Source organism: Silene latifolia, chromosome Y (genome assembly GCF_048544455.1).
Source record: "Silene latifolia isolate original U9 population chromosome Y, ASM4854445v1, whole genome shotgun sequence".
Taxonomy (NCBI): Eukaryota; Viridiplantae; Streptophyta; class Magnoliopsida; order Caryophyllales; family Caryophyllaceae; genus Silene; species Silene latifolia.
Window position 1 is genome coordinate 445,929,675 of NC_133538.1, and position 8,544 is coordinate 445,938,218.

Genomic DNA, 8,544 nt, shown 5'->3' on the forward strand with positions numbered 1-8,544 from the left:
GGGGCATTCATGCTCAACAATAGCATTCAACTTGATTATGGATTTTTCAAGCATTTCATCGGTGCCGATTGAAGCCCAGTGTCCACTATTTGTCTTTCTGCTACCTATAAACTACTTAAATAGAAATAAATAAAAAAAATAACAAAAAATCAAGTATTATTTTAATAAATGATAAATTAATGTTTAGCGTTTATGTTAATTAGAATTCTTATTAAATATAATTAAGTACTTGCTTCAACTTTTGTATTGTCATGTTAATATAGTTATTAATAGTTAATAAAATTAGTATTATATTTAATAGTTAGAATATAGGCATAATAATGGTTACATTTAATTATTAGTATATCTAAAGTAGTTCAAGTTGACTAAGGATCCGACCAAACCTAATACTCTGTAAAAACTTTGGTTATCACTGTGCGTACTACGTAGTACATACTAGGGATAATTCACGTGGTGCCCCTGAGGTTTGGCTTAATTCACGTGGTACCCCTGCCTTTAGGAATGTGCACATGGTACCCCTGAACTTTCACTTTAGTGCACCATCTACCCTTATTTGTTTTTCTGTTATAACACCGTTAACCCCATCTTTTCTTTTCCCCCTCATCCTTACTTTATTGTCCTCCAATTCACACTCATAAAGAAATTCCAATCAATCCACCCAAATTGGACTCCATTACTCTTTGCTTCCTTCGTTTTTCCTGCAATCTCCGCAATTACTTCCATCAGACTTCCCCAAATTCAACCATCCACCACCATCCTCGCACAATAATTATTTGATTAATTGAGGAACTGGGTAATTATTTAAATCCAAAAATTGGGATTTGAAAAATTAATTAAGTTGTTGGTTTCTGAAATTGTGGGATACTTTCTTTGATTTTTGGAAGAAAACTATTGAGCAAGCAGATGGTTATCAAAACCACAATTTTTGATTGATTGAATGAGAAATTGTTGATGAAGTTGGCCCGTCTTTTTTATTTCTTCATGAGTCAAATGGGGGAAAATAGAATAAGGATGAGTGGTGACGACGGTTGAAATACGGAGCCATGGTGGTCTCGGCTTGGTGATGCAACAATGGGCTTCTGGTGGTGCGAGTCTGTGGCGACGGAGAACGGTGTTGCTGCTCTCAGGTGGTTGTTGTTGACGGAGAGGATCAGAGGTGACTTCTCGTGGTGGTGCGGTGGTCACAGTGAATTGGACTCGGGTTTTGATTCCGAGTTCAGTATTGAAGATGGAGATGGTGAATGCATGTGGCTGTTGTGGGGCTCTAATTAAGCCATGGATGCGACATACTCCGTCTATATTAAAGACACTTTTAAATGAAGCCAAGCGAAAGTTTTAGTAGGAGAAATATTCACTTGAATAATTTTCTCCACTGCATCCTCCCAGAGGGGATCAACAAATGAGGCCATACAGAGGGGATCAGGGGATCAAACAGATCCCACAAATGACACAGTAAGGGATCAGATTACCACACACAGAATGCTCTGATGATCCATGTGAAAATTGCGAGTATATTTCTTTGCAATAAAAAAAGAAGCGGAATAATCAGCAAGTAAAAAAAAAATTAAGAATTGAATTGATTAGTAAGTAAACAAAGTCCAGTTCCACGGGCCACTGGCTCAGCCATACTAGAAGCAAAATTACATGATCACTCGGCTAAGCCCCCAACACCATCATCATTCATCGATAGTAATCTAACTTACGAGACGCATTTTCAACATGAAAAGTTACATATCAATTCTAACACTTGACCTACTAACTACAGACAGATTCCAAATACACAAACAGCTACAATACAAATCAATTATGTAGTTTCCCTTACTGTAGTTCACACGAGACTATATTAACTACGAACATTTGTCCCCACGGATAGAACGCAAATAAAGAAAACTAGTTACTAATCAAATGCTGCAAACTAATCACCTCAATCCTTTGAAGGGCCAGAGTTGGAGTCCGATGTGTTCTCTTTTGAAGGTGGCATAGATGGTGAGAAGTTGAATTGGTGAGAAGTTGAATTGCTAATTAGTTGAATTGGTGATTAGTTGAGAAGTTGACACTCGGGTTTTGCTCCATTTATTACCTACAACATAAATGAAACACGGAGGTGAGAAGTTGAATTGGTGATTAGTTGAATTGGTGATTGATGTCGTGAGCCAAGAAGTTGAACCATGGTGGTGAATTTGGTGGTTATTAATGGAGTTTATGAGATTATGGATGAATTTGTGAATGGTGGGGTTAGGATGAGAGAGAAAGGGAAAAGGTGTTAGGATGAGGGGAAAAGAAAAGGTGAGTTAACGGTGTTATAACCGAAAAATAAAAAAGGGTAGATGGTGCACTAAAGTGAAAGTTCAGGGGTACCATGTGCACATTCCTAAAGGCAGGGGTACCACGTGAATTAAGCCAAACCTCGGGGGCACCACGTGAATTATCCCTACATACTACTACTAAAAGTTTTCTCATGTCGCAAATAATGTAACAATACGTACGTAGTACCTAGATGCAAATTAAACTCAATTAGTTTTCAAGTTATTTTTATACTATTAGCTTCTGAGTCATTTGTGTGCTACTGGTAAATGTTTTTATAAAACCCAAATTTTTAGTTAAGACAGGTATATTCATCTTAAACTATTTAAGACGAGTGAAGTAGTATAAATAATAAAATAAAAGCAGTATATAGGAAAAAACAATGTATTTGTCTTATATGCATAATGGGATGATACTTACACAATTTCATGTTAAAAGGATAGATTCGTCTTAAGGGAGACTAACTGTTTATATAAACTCTAAGTGTTAATAATTTAGAGGGGTAAAATCATGAGTATACCCATGCACACGTCAAAAAAAAAAAGAACAAAAAAAAAAAAAAACAGTATTTCATTTGAGCAGTTAAGACAGATTTTTTTCCCCTATGCATTCTGCTTTTGTCTTACTCATAACTTAATATGGATACACCATCTTAAATAACAATTTGCACCCCTAAAAACACCTAAGGTATGCTTTGTATGATATAATTGATTAATGCATATGATTAAGGCTCCTTTAATGTAAGGTTCCTTTGATTCCAATCATGAAACTATTTGTTACAAAACTTACGATTGAGCAATATAGCCTCTCAAGGTATAAGTTCTTACAAAGATACATGATTAAAAACTACCGTTCGATAGTTAGTCAATGCACATAATATTGTTATTGTAATACTATGTTCAATAAGACAATATTACAAACATTTTTGCTATACAAATTTATGAAATTGACAATTATTATCATACCCTTGGACATATATGGGTTGCATCAAAACAAAGTAGATGTAACTTATAAATTAAGAGATTTTGGCTCAATATGATATCCACCATCCTGAACCTTAATATTGTGCCTTAGAAATTGGATTGATGTTTTTTTTTGTTTATTAAATGCTCCACGTAAAAACATTAGCGAACAGGAGTTGGTTAGAAAGACTTGCAGAATTGGTCTTTTTATATTTCTTAAGTAATATTGTTACTTTAGGCAACAATTGTACTCTTTACCCGCCAACAAACACAAATAATCTACGCTACTGTTCTGATACTACTCGGGCAACGCCCGAGCATGAAATCTAGTTATTGATAAATAAGGGAAGTATATATAAAAAGAGGATTCTGATTTTCCTTGATATACTAGTCTAACTAACATGAGAGACTAAAATATGTACACAACAAGAACAAAATATATATTTACATATCAGCTATTAGGAATGGTCGGATGTGGACACCGACGAGGGAGAAGACGGAGTTGATGATGGCTTTTATGGATGGAACTTGTGAAAGAGTTCTGATTTTTCTTAATGTATTGTGTCTATAATTTAACTATTTTTATTGGGCTTATACTCTTTTATTGGGCCTGTCCTAATGTATAGGACAGTCTTATAGGTAAGTAGATGCTCGTTTAAGATGGGTTAAATAGTTAGAATAAGACAAATGAAAAATTCTTAGATACTGGCATGATAATTGTCTTATCTAGGCAAGTAGTGTAATATTTGATCCGTTTTATTTTTAACACGGATATACTCATCTCATGGGAGACCATTTGGATTGTTCAAGTGTAAATGTCATAAAAACAATAATGTAATCTTATCTTTATAAAAGCAAAAACATTTCTTACATTCTCCTTCACGCACGTCATCAAATACAACTCCATTCCTTTAGTAATAGTGGTGGGCCCAGTTGAAAAAATAAAAAGACTATTGTACAATACATAAATAGCACACGTAGTTTTTGTCCGTTAGTAAAAATTTTCATTCATATGTTTGTTTTTTATTTTTTATTTTTTTATACCATATCACTTTTTCAATATTTAATTTAGGTTGGTCTTTATATCAATCCGAATTACAAAATACATCAAACAATTAATAATATACGGAGTATTAAAGACATCATTCAGTTAATAATATATAAGTTGTAAATTATATAACAAAAATTAAGGTAAATTCAACATTGATATAAACTGACTTGAGAGCAACATTTTTTTTTCTAAAAATGAATTTATCATGGTAAATAAACACATAAATAAGTTAATAATAATAATAATAAACATTTATAATTTATACTTGGATAACTACTGGCGTATATTAAATAAAAATATAATAAATTCAAAAATTAATAAACATTGAAATAATTATTAAATCGGTTAGTGAATTCCTAGCCCTTGAAATATACAAAAGCAAATAAAAAAACAATCACCTCAAAAATGGAGTTGTAACTTAAAAAGGAAAAAACATTTGGACCATTTTTTCACAAACAACCTCGTGCAATTATAAGAAATATTTGCAAGATTAATATGAAAAAAATTCTGCCACTTAAAAAATTTCAATAATGGTACTGATTATTAAATTTAAATTGCCATGATTTTAAAATCAAAATCAATACAAAAATCACAAGTTTGAGAATTAAAATGTTGATAGAAAAAAAAATTCAAAATCATATTAGCCAGATTCCTAATGCATTATAAAAATTCAGTTGGAAAAAAATAGTTTAATTGAATATTTATAATTCATGCAGCAAATCTGAACCTTCAAAATCAAAATGAAACAATTATATGATGATCAGATTTGGACTTTTAATTAAGCACTATACCTGAGGTCAATTAGTAAAAAAATCATGAACCAAGTGAAAAGAAGAGAGATCTACCCAAAAATATATTGAAATAAATAGTTGTGAATGTTTTATGTAGGCGTGTTTGATGTGCTTATTAAGGATGAAATTGAAGCTAGGGGACTGCATTGTGTGTATACAAAAGTGACGACAAACATATATTCGTAGGTAATTAGGTATATAAGTGACGAAAGTGTATTTATATTATGAGGTTAAATAGATCTGTGTTAAGAGCTTGAAGTTTAGTAAGTGAAAGGATGTGCTTGGAATATTTGGGCTGCATTAACATTATAAACAACAATAGTTTTTTTTTTAAACGAATGTACCCGTTTTAAAAATTAAACGGATCAAATAATATCCCTCTCGCATAAATAGGATAAATTTTTTGGCAATTTAAATGCATTTCGTTTTGTCTTATGTATGATACTTGACCCGTTTTAAGGTGAAGACGGACCGTTTAACAATAGAAAAATGTGAAAGTTTAATCTAATTGTTATATTATACTCCCTACCATATTACTATTATATAAGACATTAAATATTTGTTTATAATTTTTTTCTCTATTTTTACTTAATAGTTAAACGGTATTAAAGCAAATATCTAATGCAATTTATAAAGAATTCAATATGCAATAATAAAGAAATTTTCCAATATTTGTAATATTAAAATATGTAACTATAACTTTTAGTTCATTAGATGATATTAATTGTACTTCAGAATTTAATTTTATGAAATTTTGTTTTCAATATTTGTAATTTAGTCGAATACTATTTAAAACAAGTTTAATAAGTAACCCCGTGCAACTTGCACGGGGTTAAAACTAGTTGTATAAACAAGATAACTTGAATTGACACATTTAATAAATTAAAATCCATGATATTTTTAGCTTAGAAACATATCTTATCTTAATAAATACAATAACATTTAACTCATCCTCATTAACCCACGTCATCAATCATATGCAACTTTTTTTTTTTAAAAGAAAAAAAGAAAAAAAATTGGGACCCGCATAAAAATCACGTCTCAAATTTCCAATTCCAACTTGCAATATATTGCTGACTTCATGATGATGTCACCTGTACAGATTTAATATTTTAGCCGAGGAGGAGTAACTGCCTTCGGCATGTGCAAAACGAAGTCAATTTTTCTTTTACCAAACTTTTTTTAATTTATAAATTTTTGTTTTAAGTTCAATAGAAATAGATTAAAATTTAATACAGTACTATATTGCCATAAAAAAAAGACTTCATAATTATACAAAAGACATAAATAATACACCCAATTTTAATGGGTAGCATTAAAACCCAAAATAATGTTGATATCATGATTTTTTTTTTCAAATAAGCGCACTATGTCGCGGTTGAAAATCGAACCCCCAACTTTTCAGTTGGGGCAAGATAGCTCTTATGATATCATGGCTTTTAAAAGACGTAAATAATACTCTGTATGATAATAGAAGTACTACCTTATCAAAAAGTTGGCTGGTATGAGTGGTAAGGGCTTTCATCTCTTAAACAAGTGGTCAGGGGTTCGATTCCTGACTCTTACGAATGAAAAAACCAAACTTAGGAGGGGTCAACCAATTAAATTGCCTTCGGTATCCCGAAGGAGATTGCCCCAGCTGTCGGTAAGGGATACTCCTAGTCAACACTAAAAAAAAAAAAAACCTTATCAAAAAGTTTCAATCTTATGTACATCAGTTGTACAGTAATGTTATTGTAAAACCATAAATTAATCAAAACAAACTTTTTCATCCCTGAATTTGAGGGCGCACGTTATCCATACAATTTAATTAGACAGCCTTTCAATACATGATTTTACCCATTTGTTCAATTACAATTACACAACCTACATATAATAGACATACAAATATTAAGTATAAAAATCCAAATTCAAATCATTATAATTACAACAAATATTTCAAATAATCAGGTTTTGGCAGGAATTTTTATAATTTGACTTCATTTTAAATTTTTTTTTAATTTGTTTCAAATTGAGGGATAGTACAGGTATATATATTCAACAAAAAAAATATTTATAACTATTAAATTAAAAAAGGAAAAAAAAAAGGAAAAGCCTTACTTAAGTCGAGAAATGAAAAATGATTTAAAATGGATAAAATATAGATGTATTTTCCTAAAAAATTATTGTATATATTGTATAAGTATCAGAATAGCATTTACAAAAAAAAAAAATGGACACCATGAAAGAGTTTATGAGTATAGCTTCACATAAATAATTTCTGAAAAAAATGTTAAAAATAAAAGTTTGGGAAAAAAAGTGTTAATGGAAAATTGACATATAAAATAATACGAAGCATTAATTGGAAACTTTGGATTATCGTCCGAGATCAATGTATGCTTCTTTTTCAAAATCCTAAAATAAAATCTACACTTGATTCATGCATGAACTCGATACTTTGTTGACAGATGTTTGATGATCAAAACAACAAGCCTCCCTCATACGATGGATGAGTGAAAGAGACGTGAGATAGATGTGATGCTCGATAGTGTATATTTAGATTTGTACTTATTTGGGGTGGATTTTGATGGTGTTGGCCATTTGGGCATTTAGGAAATTAATTAGGATTAGGAAGAGATAAATATTGGAGCTGCGTACACATGTTTTGATTGATTTAGGTTAATGCTGATTTGGTTAGTGTGTAGTTTTACTTATATGGGGTGAAGGTAGGGTTTCTATGGGCTAAAGTTGTTAGGTACATAGCTTTATTCAGATGATTTTAAATATGGGCCATTTCTGCAAAGAAATAGGGGAATGATATTCCACAAATCAATTGTATTATGTCACTGGCTCATGCGCATTAAGCAATTACACGAGATTAAATTATTATCGTAAATGGTTTGTGGCACTATAAATTTGTTTCGTGGCATTATGTGCCCCCAAAAATAATGGGCCAACTTTTATGCTAATAATGATTATTACTCTTTCTATTTCACTTTTATCGTTCCATTTTTTCTTAAAATTTAAATTCAAATTAATTGTCTCCATTCGAAATTTAGTATCGTAAATGAGTAAGTTATCAACATCACCCCTAATTTTATAACCTGCCACTTTCTCCATTCGAAATTTAGTATCGTAAATAAGTACACTATAAAAGTGAAACGAAAGGAGTATTTCGTATAGCTGAGTGATGGAATACTGTATACCCCCGTGTTCGAATTAATGCATATAACAAAAATGTATTCCATATATCTTCATCTTCGGACATTATGTACTAGTTTAAAGAAATTTCATAAAGTATAGAATTATTATTTTAATGATTATATCGTTTGACAAGTAATATTTTCTAAATAGTATAGTTATACCTATCAAACATGCCCGGATTGGGTCCACCTAAAGCCCAGCCCATCCTCGAGCTTATAAGTTTAAAAATAAATGAAGTGTTTTTTATACAACT